Raw genomic sequence first — 23,531 nt, 5'->3', positions numbered from 1 at the left:
TGCACTAATCACTGCTGTTATAATTGATCAACAGGAAGCCTGGCCCCTGTTCCCTGATGGATGCCCACAGGACCGTGGTTCTGAGTGGCAGCTTGGCAGCCAGTGGTGGAGAAATCCATCACACCCTGACAGGAAGGAGAGGGATGCGACGTGTCGTCCTGCCCAGAGAGGCCAGCTCCTGTCAGCCTAATGAGGCTCCCAGTGACAGGTGACGTGGCTGTTGGAGCCTGTTTGTTTTAACCCACGTCAGAGGAATCTCAGTCTGTTTACGGGTCACAGTACACTGGTAGGCTTGTCTACTTTATGAAGATGAAAAAAAGAAAAGTTTAAGTTGGTGGTGTGGGGGTTAAAGGTCTCCCAAAAATTACATGGACAGAATTCAGAAGTACTGTAGTAATGAAGTAACTATGCAGGAACAGTGGTTCCCAAGGTAGGGGGCGAGCAACACTTAGAGGGTCGCTGAACTTGATGTGGCTTGGAAAATTAATTTAATTTTTATACTTTTCTTTATTTGTGCCAACGTGGGAAAATCACGATTGACAATCAGTGTTTTAAGAATTACAGTGCCCCTTAGTCCAGTGACGTATATTTGATTCAACAGTGTAGCTTCAGCGTCAACACCGCCACCCGGTGGAAGAGTGGTCTCTCAAAGCCCTTCACCTCTCCTCCCCTCTTACCCAGACCCTGCTCGTCTGGTGCCCATGTGTGGGTATCAGGTTGTCTCAGCAGATACACATGGTTCCCACATGGACGCTCTTATCGATTCCTCCCACACCGCAGACACCAGGGATAATGAAAGGGTTTTCCTCCCCGTCCAAGTACCGTAGCTTCAAGTTTCTCGTGCACGTTTTTGTGTGTGGGAAAAAATCGGCCGCTTCTGTCAATAGAGAGACCCAGACCCAGACCTACATCAGGGACCTTAAAACTCATTGCATCGTTAATTCATAAATCAACCCCATAATTATTATGTTCTTAATGGACTGAAAGAAAAACATTTTCCTGATTTTTTTTTTGCAGCAAGTTTTGATCTGAAAGAACATTTACAGGGCATCTTTGTTCTTTGGAGTTGTGGTTAGGAGTATTTGCAGTATTTGCAGCCAGTTCTTGCCATGTGTGGGTCATGTGGTATTGGTCAACTTTTGTGTGATTGGTGTGAATTTGGTCTGTGGGTGTGGTTAACTCTGGTCCAGTTGAGGGGTCAATCTTGACACCTAAGTTTACATTTTCCCTCCATTTTCCCATCCTCAGTTCCACCCCAGTGGAAAGGAATGATAGTTTATCTGTGGAACATGATAACACGATGCAGGTGCCCCCCGGTGTTCCGCAGCACTAGGCGTCGCTGCCTGCAGACGTGAACCCTTTGGCTTGGTCTGCTCAGTGTCAGACCTGCAGAGCAGAGCGGAGCGGCCCTGACGAGTGATCTCAGGTTAACACCCGTGAGCTGAGATTACACAGAGATGCAGCTGCAGCACTTAATCACATGGGTAATAGGCTGGGATGCTGGTGCCACAGGGACAAAGGATCACTAATGGATCTCAGGCTGATGTAGAATCCGAGGGCCCCGTTCCCTGACTTTTTTTTTTTCCACCTGACTCCATTACATTTCAAGGGTACATGAAACTCATCCTGCACGTTTAAAAATAGCAGAAACGCTCCATGTAACCTGATTTTAAGCACCGCTCCGGGCGTTTTAAATCCACGGCGTGATTTATCAAAGTTGACGCATCAATTTCTTTGCACTCCAAAATTTGGTTGCATACGCCGGCTGTTTTTGGTCATAAGATAATGTTCTGTCACAGATGTGGATGTGAGAACATCAGATTTACATTTAGTGTGGGAAAAGCTTTCATAGCCCACAGTCAGAGGCTGTCACTTTTAATCAGGCCTGCACATTTATCAGTGCAGTAGGATACAAAAACTATACTGCATTGGTATTGTGGAAAAAACACACACCATCACGGCACAGTCCTGCAAGAGATTACCTGTATTTTCTGCATTTTTCTGAGTGTCAGAGTGGAGCTGAATGCATCATCAGTCATCGCTGATGACACTTTTAATCACGCAGTATTACAGTACTGCACAGTGCGCAGTATCACTACTGCAAAATTGCAGATGTCAGACATACACTACACTACAAATGTTATACTGTTTATACTATAAATATGAGTACTGTATACCTAATTTTACTATATTTTGAAAATATATCCACGGTGTTTACACACATTCTGTTCTTCTAACGTTTTTGTTTTTTTCTTTTTTTTTTGCTGGAAGGTTTTCACTGGCATTTTCTTAAAAGGTCACCTGAGTCGTTCACTGTTTGCTCGCCTGACTTTTATAAACCACGTGTTTGATTCTATTGATGTGTTATAGAATTTTTTTGATGAACTGAAGGCTCAGCTCAGTGGATCTCAACACTTTTCCAATGATTTACCCTTTGTGGGAAAAAAAATCCTCAGCCAGTTGCCCCGGAGCAGGGCATTTATAAAACCTAAAGTGCAACAGACTCTGGAGCCCCTCTTCACCTGTACGGACATTGAGACATTTAAAAACAACTTAAACAACAAAACAACAACAACATAACAACAAACAACAAAATATGATGCCGCAAAAAGAAAGAAAATAATACTTAGATTTTATTTAAAATTTCACAAAATAACAACACTAAATATTTTATGTAAAATGTTTATATAAAATATTTTTGTCTTTTTTTTTCAGTACATCTCACTCGCCAGGGGTCAGCCTACCAACATTTGAGCACCACTGTTTTGTGAGAATGCCTGAGGTGAGTTTGTTGTATTTAAATCACTGTCCTTGTAAAAGAGTGTTTAAAATTATTATAAAAATATGATGCCGCAAAAAGGTCACTGGTTTGATCCCCATCTGTTAATGATTAACATAATGTACAAGGTTCTCCCTGTGTCTGTGTGTTTTCACTCTTACCTGACCATAGTTGTGAATGTGAGTGTGATAGTGATGGACTGTGTCCTCAGTTTCAGTGATGACACCACTGACAAGTTGTTATGGATTTATACAAACCTGCAGCAGCAGCAGGAGCAGCAGCAGTAAATACCATCTGTTAAACATTTGTTTTTTTTAAATATTTAATTAAATCCTCATTTTTGCTAATTATTCCACACTGACTGGAAACGTTGTGAGCAAACACTCTCTGTTAATCATTGTTCTGAGTACGACTGTATCATTATTACACACACTGACGGTGTACATGTAGTTCAGTGAAAGTGTGTGTGTCCTCAGGCTTCGGACACCAATCTGCAGACAAACATGGAGTCCTTTAAAAACTCTGAAACTTTGGAAACCTATCACGTCCACGGTGCTCGGAGGCAGGAGAACTCTACAGAACCTTTTTATCACAGTGTTCCCTCAGCGACACTTTACATCTTTGACATTATAAGGAGTACAAAAATAGTAGAGTTCAATCATGATCCAGAGGTCGAAGTGCCAGAGTCTGCAGGGCATCAGGTGTGTGTTGTTGCACCTCAGCTGTGAGGTCTCACTTGGACTTCTGCAGACACTTACTTCCTGTTGGACAATCCTCTGGCGCCGTCTGGTTCTCCAAACGCCAAACCTTTCACTCCTCCCAAACTTTTCTAATTGCCGGACCAAACATGCAGCTCGGTGTGTCCAGACACACACACGTTCCTCCTCAGCTGCATTTCTGATTGGACCCCGAGCGTGTGCAACGCACATGAACGGATCTGCTCGGCCGTAATTGGTGCTGAATCACCAGAAGAAACATCAGAGGGCAGCAGAGAGAGAGAGAGAGAGACGTGCTCCTCTCCAGCTCATTAACCAACGCCTGTTAGCTCCCAAATAAATTGGTGAGATTTTACCACTGGAGAGGCTGATTGGTCCATTTTTCCTCCACCCACTGACTGATCTGTCGTAGGTGTAGTGAGGCACAGCAGTCTCCCCCATTCCTGCCCCACTCACTCCGTCTCCCTACACACACACACACACACACCATTCGAGGCCTGAGCAGCAGCCCGTGGGTCCAGCAGATGTGAGTGACAGAGTGTCTCCTGACGTGTTAGACTGCCTCAGCTCAAAGGTCACCTCCACCTGCAGTTCCCCTGTCCTCCTGGGCTCACATCCAGCTCGGTCCAGATGGCTGACAGAAAAGTTAAACAAGCAGCAGAGTGATGGAGTTGAGGAGCGGCCCGAGGAGGGGAACAACACCAAAACTTTTCTGTGTGAAGCTCTGGATAGACACTGAGTGTTCTACCAGCAGTTCTTCAGCTCTGATGAGTCTGGACATATGATCCCACTGATCTAAGATCTGTACTGTACTGATGGGTGGGTGGGGCGGGGTCACAGTTCTCTGAAAACAACTGATCCTTCTCAGGTGGTAGTAATAATAATAATTATTATTATTATTATGAAGCATACATTACACAATCTTTACAAACATATACCTAATCTGAATGATTCCCCTCTGTCTAATCCAGACCTGATTCTAATCCGAACTCCAAACTCTCTTTTTAATGGGCGCCTGAAAAATGTCCCGGAAGGATAGCTAACCACACACACACACACACATTACTGGTCAGTGTCGGTGGACACCCTGCCCCCCCCCACTTCTCCCCCCCCCCCCCCCCCCCCCTCAAAACACCCAGGGAGTGTCGGTGCTGAGATATGGGTCGATAAACAATTTGGTTCAACATGCCTAATGGAGAGTGGAGTCGTTTATATATTCACCTGCTTGTAAATCCAGCAGATTACACCCAGGCTTCTGGACACGCCCCCTGGTGGAGGTGCAGAAAACCTTAAGAGAAACTTACATCACGGGATAACTTTTACACTGTTGTGTTGAAAAGACCCACAAAGTGGGCCGCGAAGTCTGGACTTGTCTGCAGGATAGTGATAGTGATGACCACATGTATGTTTTTATGTTTTTACATCTTATATTTTATTTGGTTGTTGAACAGGTTGGACATAAATACTGAGATGGTGAACACATTACTGTGAATCATTATTTATGTTACTATGTACAGCAGTTGGACTGGGCACTAAACAATGATTGATTTTTTTTTCAAAACACAGGCTCCGCTGGCCAGTTCTGTCGTGGAGAAAACCATCTCCTCCCCAGGTCAGTCCAGCTCCTAACCATGTATGTTCATATTTATATTGATGCATACAGTGGATTTATTTATATGTATATATGTATTGTTTTCTAAATTATATTTTTATATATTTTAGATACAGCTGTGTGTGCGTAGTGCACCTTGGAAAAAGTTGATCTAAAGCCTAATCCAGATCCAGATCTGAACAGAAGTCGATAGCACAGGTTCGTTTTCACATAACACCAAATATAATTTCCATTAAAGTGTAGGGATGTCTAATCACTGTGAAGTTTTTCACTTGAACGACTCAAGTTACAGACTCCCATCTGTTCACATTTTTTTACAGAAACTCTGAGAGACTTTGCACCTGTGCTCGGTGAGTCATTTTTATACAGTCATCTGGCCCATATGGGCTGCATATCACACTTTTCAGTTGCCCACTTCACACCCACTATAAAGGCTGGTGCTAAGATGGTGGAACTGGACACTGGCTTCATTGTCAGCAGCCGGGGTGAAGAACTGAGACACCAACACCGAGTGCTTTTTGTTTGTTGTTTTCATGACGATACGCTCCACACTGTCAGTCAACAGCTGTGTCTCTCTGCATGTGTGCCGCTGCTCTTGTGTCCAAACACACATGCGGTGGGTGGTGGGGGAGTAGGGACAGCGGTGGGGGTGCAATAATATACATTTATAACTAATGTGTGTGAGGGGGGACTGAGAGACTTCGGTTTAAGGCAGCCAGTGCCCTAGTGGTGATACGGGGAAATGTTCTACTACGTTCATGCAAATGAATATGTTTCCTGTTTGAGGTCTAACTGAAGCATTATCAACATGAAGTATTTACTGCTGCTTTCTGTGCCTTTACCTTTAAAGGTAATCAGCCATGGCGTGCAAAGACCTGAGGACGGGGTGCATGCCATTCTGGCAGGTATGGCAAATTGACAGGACACTGGCAACAAAATAAAGAAGAAGAAGAAGGAGCTTCAGTTGAAGGTGTGTGAGTTTCTCCAGTTTCCTCTCACAGTTCTTAACATGCAGCTTGTGGATCAGGTTATTTGGTTACTCCTAATAGACCATCGGTGTGAATGTGAGTGTGAATAGTTGTTTGTCGCTACATGTGAACCCTGTGATGGACCGGAGCAGAGTGAAACGCTGCCCCCACCGGTCTGTTGAAAACTTTTCTTTTTACTGCCTTCTGTTAAAATGACTGACAGCTGATGCCTTTTTGGTTTTGATCAATGATCCTGGAAAGTTTGGGTGAAGTCTTGACTTGGACTTGACTTGGATTCAGACAAAACTTGGGAGGTTCTCTCCACTGTTCAGATAAGTGACAATCTGCTGCTTTAAACACCACTGTGAATTCAAGAGTCAAGACTTTGGTGTGTACTGTTCCTGTACATTTACTTTGAATCGTCAGAGTACCCTCACATATCCTGTGTATGCCCCCACCCTGTCTCTCTTTGAGGAGGATTGGAGGGACTTCAAACAACCCATTCGTGGTCTGTTCAACACACACACACACACATACATACACACACTTATCTTTTCACTGTCACCTTGCAGCGCAGCAGGTCACCTCTCTCCGTCTTTCAGTCCACCCTCCCCCTCCTCCCGGCCCTCACTCGTCTAAAATACTCAGAGCGGTGATGCTCTGACTTTATCAGCTGCAGGTCTGAGAAGCTGTGAAGCTCTGCTTTTGCACCTCTTGGCCCCCATCCTCACCCTCCCCCCCCGGCCCCTCCCCCCACCTCCCACATTGATGCAGTGGAGCGTGATCACACCAGGTGGGCGACAGCTGCACTGTGCCAACTCTGAGAGTTTGACTCATTGATATGACTATATTTATGGACGGTGCCTCGAAATAGTGCTGGAAGTGGAAATGTGTTGGAGACTCAGATGTCTCTCTGTGTGTGTGTAATAATAATAATAATAATAATAATAATAATAATACTGCTGATAATAATAATTTTATTAATAATTTTAATAATTATTGTTATTGTTATTATTTTGAAATTCCAACATCTTTTTTTCGTCATTATTATTGATCTCTTAGGTTTATAAAAGAAAAATTTGTGAATTTTATATTATTTTTTATCATTTTTAATATTTTTTACACAAAATGTCAACATAAGGAAATCATCATGATGTACTTTATAGAAAATAATTATTTTAAAATTGTATTTAATTTATTTGGATACGTGTCTTTTAAAAATCACACATACCCCTATGGCTTTGCCTTAAGTACACCCACGAGGACACGTCTCCCTGATTAAGAACCTCTACTCTCTTGTCAAGACCGTTTCCATGATTAGCCACATCAACAGAGCCAACACAGCGGGTTTCATTTCTCTCCATTTTCCTCCCTGTGAGAGTCGAGTGAATCCTTGACCAGGTGGATGACCAGGCCTCCCCTTGGTGTGGGCTAAACCCTGACTGTCTGTGACCCTCATTAGCTTGGAGTGGGTAAATCCTGATTAATTGCCCCCGAGTGATGATGAGAATGTGGGGAGGACCTCCTCTGGAGTGCAGCAGCAGCAGTAGCAGCAGATATGATTTGGCCATCTGCCTGTGAATCTGTGGTTCTCCTCATCTGTGTGCCAGGGTCACCTCCATGCCCAGCTCTGTTTGTCTGGATAATTAGATGCTCGTTTCTCGCTGCCAGACTCTGCTCCCTCTGGATTTATGATGGTCGTGGCCACGCTGGCCTCAGGAGGATGCTGTGTGTGTGTGTGTGTGTACATGGCAGGGAGGCCAAGTGAGACATGGCTGTCCTACTAAGTGAGGGGACACAAGGTTGTTTATGGTAGGCTGGATTGGTGTCGTGGATATGGAGATAAGACAGTGCCCTGAAATAAATCATAGACAGAGAGAGAGGGAGAGAGTTTCAGCAACCACTGCTGATGCTAACATTTAATAGTCATATATTTTTCTTGCGAACTGTGCGTACCTGTTTTTTATATCCATGACTTTTCAGTTTCTCTAAATATTCGGGACTAATTTTCTGCTGCCTTCATATACTGTGTGTGGTTCGTGGTTTTTGTCTGATGCTGCTGTTGGAACAGGGGACAGTTTTATTACAGTATTAATAAAGTACTTTTTCCTTTCTTCTCCTTTGGTTTCTTCTTTTTACTCCTCTTTCCTTCTGTCTCCCGCCCTTCATCTACAGTTGATGGCTTTGACCTCTTTGTTCTGTTAATGGTCTTATTCAAAGCACAGATGATTAAAGAGAAATGTGTGCGTCATTAAAGAAATAATAAAAAAAATCATTAAATACATCACTGACCTTTGACCTCCTGACGTATTGAGGTTGGATAAACACCTGGTTATGAATCGGCAGTGAGGCTGCGTGTCTGACCTTCTTGATCACAGATTTGACCTCCAGGCTTTTTCTTGCTTTGAACCAATTTATTTTCCTTCAACAGAAACCAACCTTTGACCTTTGTCTCTGTGTGCTTGTGTCATTCCTGATGTTCTCTCAGGCTGCTGTCTTGTCAAACAAGAGGATTCTTCTTTTCTTTCTTTTTGTTTATGGGCCATTTTTATTCTGTTTCGTAAGACGTCACATGACCCGGTGATAAGAACTCATGCCTCACAGCAGGAAAACTATTCCTGGCTCCTGTTCTCACTGTATGTGTCTGAATCAACACCTTAACAATAACCGACCTTCACACAGTAGGAGGGGGCGTGGGGGGGGGGGGGGATTTATGTTTGTATATGTGTGTGTGTGTGTGTGTGTGTGTGTGAAAGAGAGAGAGAGAGAGAGAGAGCGAGAGGGTAAGAGTGTGTGTGTCAGACTTCACATTATTTGAGAGCCAGTGTCTGTGATTTGATGGCTGATTGCATGCAGGTGTGTCAGAGTTAGCTAGTAGCATAGCGATTACCTCCGTTAGCTACAACAGTCCTGGTACAGACACCGGAGTAAATAATTTGATCTGAATTGATATTCATTAAAATGCTAATTCCTTCTGTTATTTAATTATTCAGCTGCTAAATAGTTTTATTAGTTTTTATTGTCACCACTAGAATGTTTTTAGACACGAGAAACAAAAACAGTAGCAGTTTTGTATTTAATTTAACAACAGCAGCTTCTCACTGGTTAATACGCATGGAAAGACATCAAGGACATTTAAGATTAGGATTAGAAATGATAGATACAGGTTTGTACTCTGGAAATATAATGCAGTTGTACAGTTAATAGCACATTAGGAGAGAGGATTATCCTTCAGTTGAAAATAAATCATTCACTTCAGAGGATCTAGATCCCAGTTGAGTGTCTGAGACCTTGTAGTAAAAGTAATCTGCCGCTGAAAATCTGTTTCTATGAACAGTTTTCACGTAAAACCAAAAGCCACTAAAGCTATAGACAAGAACACATATTGAGGTTAGTCTATACAGTGCTGTAGAATATCGACACTGTGTTATGAAAGAAAATATTGTGATATTTCAGTGTATCGGTATTTTCTAACACCACTAGGAATTTTATATATATAGAGAGAGAGGAAAAGTCAAAGTTAATGCTGAAACATCCATTGAATATCAGCTGGAATGTGACAGTGTCAAAGAGCTGTTTGATATTCCTGTCTCCACCTTCTACAGACAGCAGTTTGAATGGCACAGTCAGAATGGAGGCAGTGCCACTGAACTACATCCCATTATCTAAACCTTTCTGAAGCTCTGTCATTCACTCTGTGTGTGTGTGTGTGTGTGTGTGTGTGTGTGTGTGTGTGTGTGTGTGTGTGTGTGTGTGTGTGTGTGTGTGTGTGCATCTGGACACATCTGGCTGTTTGCCAGCCTGTGCTGCTGCTGTTGTCGTCAGCTTTATCACCTCTGTCACTGAGCTGTGACTAATACGAACACAAGTCTGACATCTGGCTTATTCAATCTGCCGCCTTTAAATCGGCCTCCTGTAAAGATTCATGCTTTTCTTCAGAGGACGAGAGACAGCTGCCTGAACAGTGTCGGCACGGATGGTGATTATTTCTCTTTAAGGACGACATCAGCATCAGAACGTGTTGTGTTTGTACACTCCTTCATTCTTCCTTTCTTTCATCTCTTGCTGATCAGTTCTTGTCAGGGTCGACAGAGGAGCCTCCAGTGAGGGCGGGGTTATTACACCTTTAGCCTACAGCAGTTTGTCTGTGGACGTCTGTCACTAAGTCCACATACTGTAGGACTGACACATTTGTCCAATCATCACAAAGAAGACCAGGCGTTTGGCCCGCCCACTGCTTGAGAGCTTGAGCCTGGCTTTTTTTATGAACAGTTCAATATAATTCACAACATGCAGTAATGTGTGGCAGGATTGTGCAAGAAGAAAACCCACAGCAGTACAGTGGGGCAGTGGAGATAAGAGTTGAATCCGTACCACAACAGCACTCGTGTGTCTGTCGACTCGTATCTAGATTGCATTTTCCCCATTAAAAATAACTAAGAATCTTGCAAAAGTTGCTTACTTGTAAGTTGGAAAACTCGTTTTTCAGGTAGCTCGTATCTCGAGATAGTAGTATCCCGATGCCCCGCTGTATACGTCCCAGGGACTGGTGTCCATCTGACCGGGATGGAATGGGAGGAGGAAGAGAAGGAAGAGTGGTCAGGGAGTCAGTGCAGTGATCTTTCATCAAAATCCTGTTACTGTTGAATAATTGAAGTATCTCCTCGCACACATTCATTTCCTATCATCTCCTTTGCCTCTAATTCACTGGGAGAATTAATGAGGATTGACATGGCCACTCTTTCTTGTGCTGTCAAAGTCAACGTGGAGCTGTTGCTAAGCAGGGCATGTGGCTGGAACAATGAGCTGATGCTGAACACCCCTCACCCCCCGCCCACCTCGCCCACAATTTTTTATCCTTGCTTTCATCGGCTTCTAAGAAAATAGGCCACAGAACAATGGGATATAATGTTAATTAGCCTCAGTGTTAATTGTAATCAACATTATCAAAGTGCAGCAGATAGACTGCAGTTCCATTCAGTAAAAGTCCCAACGTGAAACACGTACTCCTCCTCCTCTTCAGACCACATTATCTCTGGAAAGGTCACCTTTAAGCAGTCTGGTGGATATGTCAAGGACGAAGCCATGCAAGTGATAGGTAATCTGTTCCAGAGATTGATAGCTCTTTGCTGCTATCAATGCTACGGCCATATGCCTCTTAGCATTCTGGAGATCCTCATTGTTTTTCCTGAAGGGCATCAGAGCGACACCACGGTATTTAAGATGAATTTAACCAGAGAAATGAAGAAAAATGTGGGCTTTAATACGTACCAAAATGTCAATGCTTCCTAACAATAGGTAAAATACCACACCAAGTGCACAGACTACGAAGGCAACAGGCAAAGAAAGTTGGTGCCAAGCAAAAACTACAGGTCAGAAGTCAGTTGTTGTTTGTCCAAAAAACTCAAAATTTTAGCCAAAAATAGCTAATAGTTAGCATAAACTTCAATGGGAGTCAGATGAAATGTTAGTGTGACCAGGGTTTGAATTAGTTCTCTTTTTGCCTCTGTTTGTATCGCTCTTATTCTGTATTGTTATTCTATTGGGGAACTTTTCTAAATAATTTGATTCTTTCACACAGACAAAAAAACATCAGGAGAAGAAATGAGGAGCAGAAAACTCCTGACACCTGGGATTGTGTTTTAATTGATTTGTCAGTGCAGAGACATGGAGTAAAAAAAGGACAGTCACTGATGGGATCTCTCTCCTCTCCACTCCACTCTTCCTGAGTTACAGCTTCATTCTCCAGTAATAGCTGAGGAGTAGAGGTGAGCCGTGCATCAGGTGACTCTCATTTGACCCCTGAGCCCGACAACAGAAGCCGACCCTGAGTTGCTCCTCCAATTAATCACCTGACCTTCTCTTCACTCCACCTGCTGCCCCTTACTGCCCCCTCCCCTAAACACCACCCACGACTTCCACCGTTCCCACTGCCTACCAGGGTCGTAGAACCTCATCCACCATTCCGCATGACTGCCAGTATAAATCTGACGGAAGTAATTACCCATCAGCCTCTGGGGGGGGGGTGGGCAACGGGCAACGTGCAGGCTTCCTGCCCTCTCTCCAGATTCAGCAGGCTTCACTCTTATTATTCTCAGCTCGGAGGAGAGGAGTGTGCAGTGTGAGCCGGAGGAGAGGTATTCAGAGTTAATTGCCTCTGGCGGGGTGAGAACATCAGTTCCAGCGTGTGCTCAGGGAAACGGCCGAGTGCAGGAAGGTTCAATCAAACTAACTGTAGAGATGTGACAGAGCAGAGAGGAGGTGCTGACCTGAGGGTGAGAGAGAGGGACGTGAGACAGACCGATGGGGTGAAGGTCAGCGGGGGTCGCAGTTTATTTTCTAAATGTCTGCATGTGTCACATCATCATTACACACTCCTGTTTTTTCTTCTTTTTCTCCTGCCGTTTTTTCCTGCTTTCTTTTTCTCCTCTGTCTAATGACCGTGGTGAGACTGTCACGCGGTCTTTTTAACACTTTTTAAAAATCAACTTCAATTTAAATCAGTGGAGTTTCTTTAGAGTTGTCAGGATTTCAAATCTGACTGCTGTTTTCTTCTCTTTTTTTCCTCCTTCCTTGCTTCTTCTTCTCTGCTAAGGTGAACGGTCCTGAGACCTTACCTTCAGTGACACCAGTAGCCCCGTTGTTTCCACCCTGGATCTGACCTGGTTCTACTGTATCGACTGCTCAGCACAGGAACCTAAACACCAACACCCCCAGTTTCAGGTCTAACCAACCATTTAAATTTAGATCTTGTCTCCATCGACCTCGTGCTTCAATAACATCCCGGTCCCGTTTGTGTGAAAAAAAGCTGCTGAGTGACCAGAGTTTTACCTCACTGTCCAGCATCAGTTCCACGTTTGAATCAGTGCCAAACATCCAAACAATCCCAACATAATTATACTGTTCATGGAGTCACTGCAAAATTGGATTATGTGGTCAATAATGATTAGTCGGCAATGAGGAATTCTGCTGTTCTCACACAAATGCCACTTTGTAACACACACACACGCATGCACACACTGCTGGTTGGTAACTGCAGCTCCAATAAAACCAAGGTCCTGTTGGAGCTCGTGTCCTTGTGTTTGCCTTGAGCTGTGGCCTTTTATTGCAGTGGGAATTAGGGGAGAGATGTAAATAAAGTTGTACGCTGACGTGAAATTACTTTGCTGGCAACAACAAAGGGTGAAAGAGAGAAAGATGTAAAGAGGGAGGAGGCCGGGTGAGGACCAGGGACAAACACATATCACACCGCCTGTGTGGGAAAAAATTAACAGTTTATTCAGATTGGAATCTTTTGTGTTTTTTTACTTGTTTAGCCCTTGTTTTTTATAAGGCAGTTTTGAGAGGTCTTCAACATGAGGTCCTTGAACCCCAGGGGGAAGGCTGAAGTATTGCAGGGGATTGTAAAGTTTTTGTTTTAGGGTTTGGAAAATATATGTAAAAGTACGCAATACACTCCTTAAGCTATTCGCATAAAGCAGCGATATTTGTTGTACTTCAATGCGACTAAACCCCAAATGTTTCCACAAGTTTAAGTACAATTTCAATAATAATCCCATCATTTGGATTTGACACAAATGAGAACAAGTGTGAGCACATACACACATAATGATTAATCGTGACTATGATTGGGATTACTCATAATTCATTGGGATTAATCCATCTACCCTGTGGTTATGCACATTAAAAAAAAATCGTATGATAAAAAAGAAAGAGTGGTCGTCAGTGACAGACGTGGACAACTGCACTCTAGATATCTGTGCTGTTGTGTTGACTCACCTCGGCTGAAAACATGAGTGAAGTGGAAGCAGGCAGATGGTGATGAAGACTCAGGCCGACTTTGAAAAGTTGCTACACGAGCGAATCAGCGACGAGCTGAACCAGACAAACAGAGGGTGAGGGTTTGAGAGGTGAGTGTGAGGCGGCCTCAACTCATCAGGCTAAATTACAGCCCTGCTGAATTGGATCGGCATCTCCTGCTTTGCCCTCTACTCATTCTGTCTGTGCAGCCGCTGATCTGCAGCTCACGAGGGAAGAGAACGTCTCCGTGACGGGTTGTTGAATTGTTTTTGCTCTGTTTTTAGTGCAAATTAATTCAGTTCATATTTGAGTGCAGTGCTTATCGTCCAGTCTGTAACCTGAATGTGTCAAATGAAGTGTGTTACACATGCGCCTCAGCCGAGGGAGAGAGAGAGTGTGTGTGTTTAAGTGGTCGGTGTGGGAAGACCTGTGTGCATTAGTGAGCGAGCCATGAGGCTCCAAACTGCTTTCACAGAGGTGAGTGTATTGAAAGTTGGGTTGCCACGGCAACGGCGACTGTGACCATAAATCACGGTAATGGCGCTCTCTTTGTGTCTTCGTCTTGATCAAATTCAGACGATAGAAAAAAAAAAATAGAGTGACGGGGCTGTGCCCAGATTGGAGCCTAAGCTGTTTGGAAAGGAAAACGTCAAGTTGATGATTTACGGATGGTTTCTCCAGATCCGGTGTGATAGTTGTCTCCTTGGTTACTAGTTATTGCTACCAAAGTCATTAACAAGGTGGTCAGGTGACGTGATGTTGAAATTATTTATTCATATATTTCTATAATAACTCCTTTCCCTCCAGTTTGGGGCGTTTAATTGTAAGGTTCAGTTGATCCTGGTTCTTGGTGCAGGTCAAGTCCACGACTGACACAACTGTCTGATGGATTTTATTTGTCTTTCTGTTCCAGCAATACACAGTGATAAATGTAAGAATGTTGATTTGTCTTGATTCATCCTGAATAATCGTGATTAATCACTAAATAATAATCAACTAATCCACAGCTGTGATAAATCATTTGAAAGCACTCCTTTGTGAATGAAATGAAAAACATCCCAAGTAAGGTTCTTCAGATCCATTTGAAATTCTGCTGCGTGCCCTGGTGGGACCCAGTCCCTAATGAACATGCCAAGACAATCCCCTGTGGCATGCACCCTGAGAGAGAGTCCTAATGAAATGTTAAATCCTCTCTAACAGGTTCTTTTGATGACCAGCTCCCTCCAGTCCTGTACGGCCGCCGCATTAGTGCTGATGCTGCAGCAGTAACTCTCGCGTCTGAGCTTTTAATCACTCATATATTAAACCCTAAGACTTCATTGCCTGAGGCTGTAAATCCACCTCTAACCTGAAGGGCACAGAAAGCTGTGGCCTCAGACTTGCAGGTGTGGTCTCTGATCCCTGCGGCTAACACGTAGCAGCAAACAGCCTTGCCGCGCAGGCTGGAGGTTAGATACCCAGCGTAATATCATATCATCTGCAAAAGGGAGAAAATGAAGCGCTCAGTTCCCTAAGGATGTGGCAGACTGAGGAAATACTGTGATGTAATTACAATAAATCACTGAGGAAAATACTGTGATGTAATTACAATAAATCAGCATTAATGATGTTCCAGGAGTTCATCTGTATCAGGAAATGAACACAAACTCCTGAGGCAGACTGTGGGGGCGGTTGTTGGTGTCCGGAGAATAAGGGGAGCGGCTCGGCCAAAGGAAGACCTCGCGGCTGTGCGACGTTAGAGATCACCATTGGCTGATGGTGTGTTAGTTTTGTCACTCTAATGATGTGTTTCACGCAGTGTGTTTCACTCCTGAGCAGACAGCCTCCAGTCTCCTCGCACTCCTGACATCATACCCCTGTGCTGCAACAGAGCCATTAGCATAGGGGCTAAAAATAGCCAACCAGAGTTAGCACAACATGTCTTCAGTCTGGATGTTTTTATGGCCTTAGAGGATGACAACGCTGCTGAACTTTGAAAGAGCAAAGAGTCTAGTTTGAACACAGCAAAGTTATTTCAAAGTCCGCTGAGTGGGGCGTATTTAAAGCAAAACAAACGCACTTTAAAACAGTGGGAAAGTCAGTGCAGTGAGTTTTAGCATTTCTTTCAACAGAAACAAAGATGATATGAAATCATTAGTTCCTGAATAGACAGTATGATGTCATCAGTTATTGTATTGATATCAGCCACAGAATATTAGTTTATAAAATATCGTTCACACCTAGAAATAATGTTGGTTTTTATTACTGGCTACACATCAGGTCTCAGCAGGTCTTAAAGTCTAACCTGATTGGACGAGAGTCTACGCCATTAGAGATAATCCCTATCCTTTTCTTCTATCACTAACACTGAGACATTCTCTGGAATATATTTATTAATCTATATTCAAACACAGTTCCACACCCACCTCCGTCAGTTACCCACCATTCAGTGAACACGGTCTCGGAGTTCACAGCCCGCGGGCCAAAATGAAATTGACAATTTGAAGTCAAGCCCGAAAGCGATTTTTCACCCGGACCTCATCATCTGCTACGTTTCACATCTGTCTCTGCAGAAACGGAGGAACACGTTTGTAACACACACCTCTGCTCGTGGCACAAGCTGCGGTCTGCTGCAGGTCACTGAAGACTCCGCCGGCAGGAAAATTATTCCGGGCCGGTGTATTGTTTATCTTTCATACCATCACTTTTATACACCCGGTTCCATCTATATCAGGTTGCTGCCGCGGTAATAACAGAACCTCTCCTCAGAGATCAATAGAGTTCATCTCATCTTCCTCCTCCTCTGCCTCTTTTAGCATCGCAGCAGTAATGATGCTGTCCTCCACCAATGATGTAGCTCCATCTGAGCCCACCAACAAACACAGAACCTGGCATTTTCCTCTAATATTTATATCGTCCCCTTTTCAAAATGTAATTTACCAAGTCTGATATATCATTAGTTCGTACCATTTGCTGCCCACTTGGGATAATGAGTATAATTTAGAAAAGATCATTACACAGCGGTGAGAAGGATCTAATTATTGCTTTATCACAAGCCAAAGAAATCTTCCAGCAAATGATGATATTCAGATGAATTTGCAGTTTCTGTTCTCGCTCTTTCCAGCATTTAACTTAGGATTTAATGAAAAATCGGAGTTACGTTGATATCATTTAGAAACTTGCTGATTCTAATGCAGCAACAGGGTTGAATAATCACAGAAAAATATTGTTGTCAGAGAGCGTGCAGTGGTTAATTCGTTTAAAACAGACACATCGTTGTCAGTTTCTGTTACAAGGGGAAACGAGAACAACATTGGGGCTGTCAAAATGTCTGCAGTAGTCACGCTAATTACTTAACAATCCAGCGCATAACCACGTCCGCTGTATTCGTGATAATTCCACCTTCCATCCACTTGTTTTTGCTTTGATTCACGTTACAGTATTCACAGACACGGAGGAAAGTTTCCTTTTCACGTGGGCTTTCTGGAGCTTAAATTCCTTGGCAACTCTCAGCAGGTGTTTGTTGAGGCTTCAACTTTGTGTTGACACGTTCTACAAACCAACTTCATAGAGTAACACATCAACTCTATGAAGAGACATTTTCACTTGGACTTGTATATTTTTTTCACATTTTTTCCATATTAATAATTCAATTATTTGGGTCAGTGACAAATAGAAACAGTAGAGAAACACTCACATCATCTTCCTGCTCTCTCCCAGCGATATACAGAAATCAAGTGTTTTGTTGATTTTTTAATTCTATCATGATTAAAAATAATATTTTACCCATATATATACTGTATGTATATATGTATACACTGTATATACATATGTATGTACGCATATGTATGCTGAAATGTATGCTGAAAAAACATTAAAATGTATATATGTTATGTATATATGTATATGTTATGCACTAGATACTATATGTACTATATATATATATTGACGTGATACTGTGTCAAAGACAATATTATTTAGATATAAATATATACAGTACTATAAATGCTCTATACTGCTACCATGTCATTGGATGATTGAATGAATACTTCCTAATAAATACTGTCATTGGTTCATGCCCGTTCTGTCAGTGTACAGGTGCCTCTGTTGGACTTCACACAGTCTAGTGAGAAAATCCTTAGAGACTCCCCCCCTCCCCTCACCCCTATCTCCCCACACTCTGATCTGGATCAATGGTAGTAAAGTGGCCCCTGTGTTGTTCTCAGGGGCCTTCATTTTCTCTCAGATGTTATCATGTCCTGCTCCTGATTCACTGCCTACAGAGCCATGTACCATGATCTGCCCCTGACATGAGGAGGGCAGCGGGGGCCGAGGCGTGAACAGGGCCGCAGGCCATGAATCAACATCACCATAAACAGAATTAAAAGAATAAATACACAGCCATCATACAGGCCCGGTGATTTATGTCATACTTTCCCAGGACTGGTTGAACAACGGCCCCTGAGAAATCAATATGTAATTATAGACATCCTAGCCTGGGCTGTTCCTCTCCCAGCATCCACTTCACACCACCACCGGGACACTCCTCCTCCACCTCCACCTTTACTTCATATAAAATAAAATGGACTTTTATTGTCTTTCCACTACTGTACACTGACCAGTACGCATCACGACCTCATTTTTTAACAACTGCTCAGAACAGTGCAACAAGTAGGGGGCAGTGTGAGAGGAATTTAGCTACATGTAAATATATTTTATTTATATTATATAAATTGACTGAATGCATGAGGCAAAAAAACGTAGCAGTCTTCACTGAGTTGTGGTTCAGTCAGCAGGTGTGAGCAGTCATCTCCATGACAACGGTCTACTGAATTTTTTTAATTCCCACATTTTGGCCCTTTGTGTCTTTAATTAAAGAGAAATTTTTTTTTTTATCCCCCTGATACATTTGTTTTGGATTATTTGCTGCTTTTTAATTAAAAAAAAAAAAGTATTTGAATCTACTCTAAATGTACTCTAAAATGAAACAGCATTTTATTTTATTTATATTCTAATTTTCTTTGATTACTAAAACTGTTGAGAGCAGAATTCATTATGAATTAAAATACCTAATTAGCGCCTCTCCTCTTTTACAGAGCAGTCACCATCACTGCGATGGGCAGAATTCTGGACCTTGCTGTACGATCTGCTCCACCGTTCCCAGAGACTCAGGTGGTGCAGTGGCAGAACCGATCATCGGAGGCGCTGCAGGCTCTGACACGTTGATGTAGAGCCGTACACCTCTTCAGTTTGAAGGGCTCCGCTCTGCGCTCACATCCTATTAAATCTACGAGGTAACACGTTCCAAACCATGACCAAGGTACAAACTGCTGCCAAGCTCTTATCTGCCCCGCCGGTTTAACACTGACCCCCAGCACGGGCAGGAAGAGACGGACCAATCCATCTCCTCTAGTCCAGACAGAATCATGTGGTTTTATCCCAGCTGGCTCTCTGAGCCTGACCGTGCCTGTTTCCCAAACATAGTTTTTCTCCTTCCCTTTTTCCCCTCTGTTGCACTTTTTCATCTCCCCCTCCCACCAGAGGGGCAGCTGTGGTCAGATTCACACACATTCACACATCACACTCCGTCAACATCTGCTCTCAGTGAGACCTGAAATGATCTGTTTGGATTCTCCTGCCTGTTGCCTCCACCTCAGGCTGCAGCAACATCTGAAAATACCTGTGTGTTTTTATTATAGCAGCAGACGGGGACTGTGGTTGTGATGTCATCAGTGTGTGATAAAACGGTTCAGAGTACGACATGTTAGAATTAACTGTTCGTGGGGAAAAGAAAACCCTGAAAAGTACAGTAAAAGTCAACAAAAAAAGATTTGAAAAAGTCGACCTTGTCGCTGCGTGTTTTTTTTTTTAACAACACGTCGTCGTCATAAATAACTATTCAGATAACAGCTGGTGCAAAAAACTCCCACATCACTCTATTTAATGACTTTATTTAAACTCACCTTTTTTCAGCTTCCTAGTTTTTAGCACGTTGGAAACACTTTGCTTACATTCCAGCCCAGTAGGTGGCAGTAGTGTACCTAAAGTTCATTTGATAGCCAGAAAGCAGTAGTGCAGCAACTGATGTTAGTAGATGGTAAATAATTATAAAGAAAATTTCCCAATATTGCTAAAAAACATTCTTAACTTCCTTTATTTTTTATTCAGTTTTCACGTCCTGTACGACAAACTAACCTTTTAGCTCATTATGTGCTAACATTAAGCTATTTTTTCCCCAAGATTCCTGATATTCATTAGCTATTCATTCTACGCGTAGCCTTGGGTAATGTGAACTTTTATTAGTTTTAATCCATTAAGGACTTCACATGAACTATCTTGACCACTTGGTTTGCTAAGGCGTAAATGTTCATTTATAAATCACTTTTTTGGTTCAATTTTACTTCTTTAAATTGTTGAAAAGGTCCTTGGTTTGCGTTCTTAAATGTATTGTCAAATTGGATGACGACCGCAGTGACTTTAAAAAGAATTTAAATGAACAGAATCAAGACGGAGACGTTAACGCAGCGAACAAAGACGACAATGCTTTAAAAAAGAGTGAAGGCCTCACCGCCACCAGGCATCGGCTTTTCAGATTTATTCCGGCCGTGTGCACGCCTGTCTCAGCAGGAGCCGTCACTCTGATGTATGACTGCAGCAATTCCTTCTCTGTTCTGAGGCCCTGCAGTAATTTGGTATTTACAAAGTGATATTTGCTCTCTTTCCACTCATTTGCTGCCGTCTTCTGAGTAAAAGCTGCAACAATCCGTTTGTTTACGTGACATTGCGGAAAACTCACTAACAGTGTATCGTTAGCAACTTCCTTTAAAGTTTTTGAGAGTTTAAAACAGCAACAGTTCTTAAACACTTGTCCTTCACCTCTGACTTTGTTGTGTTGCAGTGATTGCCCCCCGCCCCCTACAATGATTGCCATTTCGTACCTAATGTGTTGTGTTGCGGCCTGAACGGTTAATAATCCGATTCCTGATTGTCTGCTATCATCACAGCGCTAATGTCTCTGCCCTGCTAACATTATTACATTATGTCCTACAGGCTGGAATGGATCAGTAATTACTGAGTGGAGGAACGACTGCAGTGACATTAGGGTTGGATTCACTTGATTTGCAGCACGGGAAGTGTTGATGATTTACATGGTGAGTAGTGGAGAACGTCTTTGTCCTTTTTGTCATTGTAAAGTAGCTGCAATAGTTTCATGAACATGAGCTTTTCATGTTGAACACGTTTACTGCCTGCATTTTCTACTGTATCTGGTTATGTTGCTCATGGTTTCTTTTCTTCAAACTGATTTTTTGCCCCACCAGCAGGGTGTGCTATTCAGTAATTTAGTATTTAAAAAGTATTTAATTCTAATGAATTGGTTTTAGGCAACTTTCAGCTATTGATAAGCTTACAGTTAACTGTTATAGCTATGTTTGCACTAACTGTTAGCTATTGAAAGGCCTACAGGAAACTGTTATAGTTGTTTATGCTAACTGTTAGCTATTGATAGGCTTACTGTTAACTGTTGCAGCCATATTTATGCTAGCTTTTAGCATTTGGTGGGTTTACAGTTAACTCTTTCAGGTTTTTTTTATGCTAACTGCTTGCTGTTGAAGGGCTCACTGTTAACTCTTTCAGCCTCATTTTTGCTAACTTTTAGCTATTGATGGGCATACTGTTAACTGTTTTAACAACATTTGGCTAGTGATAGATTGTGTTTGCTATTCTAGCTATATCTTTTTAAACTTTTTATTCTTACTGTTCTATGGCGAATAAATATTTATTAGTCAACCTTTTGAAACTGATAGATTTCTGTTTTAGATTTGGTTTTGACAAATTATAGATAAAAATGGGCTCTACCATTAACATCGTTTTATATTTCTACAAACTCTTAGTAAATATTACCATTAACTACTTATAGTACTAAATAAATAGTTCAATAGCAATTTGTATTAATTAATTATGTAATTATAATTACATTATAATTAATAATTTCAGTGAAATTGTAATGAAAGTAAGATATGACCATATATTTATGAAGAACTATTATATTAAAGTGTAACAGGTGCTCCTCTGATCGTTTTAGCTCTGTCCTTTTCAGAGATGTTTGTCTGCCTCTAAATAATTCCTGACAGAAAGTGTTAGCATCCACTGGAGGAATGTCTTGCATGTATTTGTTCTTTTACAAAGATCTTGAATCAGAAGAGCTGCATGGTTTTTCTCTGGGCTGTTTGGCACCGATATGAAGGGAACTCCAGTCTCTCTCCATACAGGGTGTTTTCATTCTGCCCCGGGCTGAGCCACAGAGCTCACAGCCACAGCATGGCAAATCTCTGCTGGGTGCCTGGCGTTTCTCATCATCATTCCTCACCTGGGGAGCTGGAGTCAGCCGCGGTTGTATGTGTGACAGGGGGGAGAAAGAGAGGGAGGTCAGAGGGAGATGAAACTTTCATGAGGCAGCGGTACGGTGTAGGCAGCCACAATGAAAATGCAAAGATTGAACTTTTCTCCAGGACTAAGGGTGGGGTGATGAGAGTAAAGACAGCCTGGAGGTGTGTGTGTGTGGGGGGGGGGGCCAGGGGAGGGGCAGGGGGGGGGGGCACACAGCTCCTTTATGTGAGAAAACTGCCAACCACATCTCCAGGAAAGTTGGTGCTGTTTTTTTAACACTGAAAAACTAAAACATGGAGTTTGGTTTGAAAGCTTGATTTTTGAGGCAGAAGGACAAAGACATGAGCTCCATCAGTAACGCTGATTTTCTTTTTCTTCAGGACCAGATTTTTCTCCAGTCTCTGGATATGTGGACAATGATGGAAAATATTTAAAAAAATGTAACAAACAGTGATGAGAACGTCCTTCTCTAATGGTTAACCAGCAGCTTAGGTTTAGGTTAGCCTAACAAGGCGTCTGACTGGGGTGTTGGATCTAAAGGTGGATTTTTCCTCATGTGCAGCACAGTGAGACGCTGTCTGTATTCATGAGGAGTGGATGTGAATTTAGCTCCGTTTGCACGACCTTTTCATATTTGATCTTTTTCCACTGTGTTCATTTATGTTTGCGTGGATCAACATTGTTGTGTCTCCGTAGTGTAGCAGAGAGTCCTGGGTTCCATTCCCAGAGGAAACGCATATCCCCAATGGCAGCTTCTGTGTGGCACCCTGTAAGTTGCAACAATGTACTCAATAGCGCCTCCTGTGGTAGCCAAGTAATTTTATTATTATTATTGTTGTTGTTGTAGTTGTTAATAATAATAATGTGTTTTCAGTAATTTACCAAACTAGAGATTACATTTTTATATGACATTTTCAGTAAGGGTAAGATTTTAGAGATTATTATTCCAACTAATTTTCTCCATTTGTCCTTCGCATTATTATGATTTTTTTTTTATACCTTGAAAAGGTTTCATTTCCCTTAGTGCTGTCCATTAATTTCCTCCTCCATCTCATTTCATCCTAGGCCTATTCTTCTACTGAAACAATGCTGCACCGTCCTGGAGGATGTGCTGGACGTAGAAAGAACAACTGACCACAGGTTGGAGGGAATGTCTGGAGACCAGAGTCTGGAGAGTCTGGCACCACTGAGGTCTGTAGCGTCTACCACCTTATCTACACACACACACACACACGCACACATTCGATCACTCCGCAGTTCTCTCTTTCCACATCATCTTGTCTCCCTCT

The 23,531-nt window shown here is 42.5% G+C and overlaps 1 long non-coding RNA gene across 2 annotated transcripts; it reads left to right on the top strand.

Moving 5' to 3' along the window:
* Positions 1-38: 38 nt before the first annotated feature.
* Positions 39-23,531, top strand: LOC112487519 (uncharacterized). 2 transcript variants are annotated; one of them, XR_003050673.1, is made up of 10 exons: positions 39-208; positions 2,716-2,782; positions 5,062-5,107; positions 5,218-5,305; positions 5,428-5,457; positions 5,958-6,077; positions 18,951-19,148; positions 20,905-21,005; positions 22,944-23,011; positions 23,308-23,531. It is a non-coding gene; the product is annotated as an uncharacterized LOC112487519 (long non-coding RNA). The 2 variants fall into 2 exon arrangements; XR_003050672.1 differs by having other exon boundaries at positions 22,939-23,011.

This window comes from Cynoglossus semilaevis, chromosome 9 (genome assembly GCF_000523025.1).
Source record: "Cynoglossus semilaevis isolate Cse_v1.0 chromosome 9, Cse_v1.0, whole genome shotgun sequence".
Taxonomy (NCBI): Eukaryota; Metazoa; Chordata; class Actinopteri; order Pleuronectiformes; family Cynoglossidae; genus Cynoglossus; species Cynoglossus semilaevis.
This window is presented reverse-complemented; position numbering and strand designations above follow the sequence as displayed.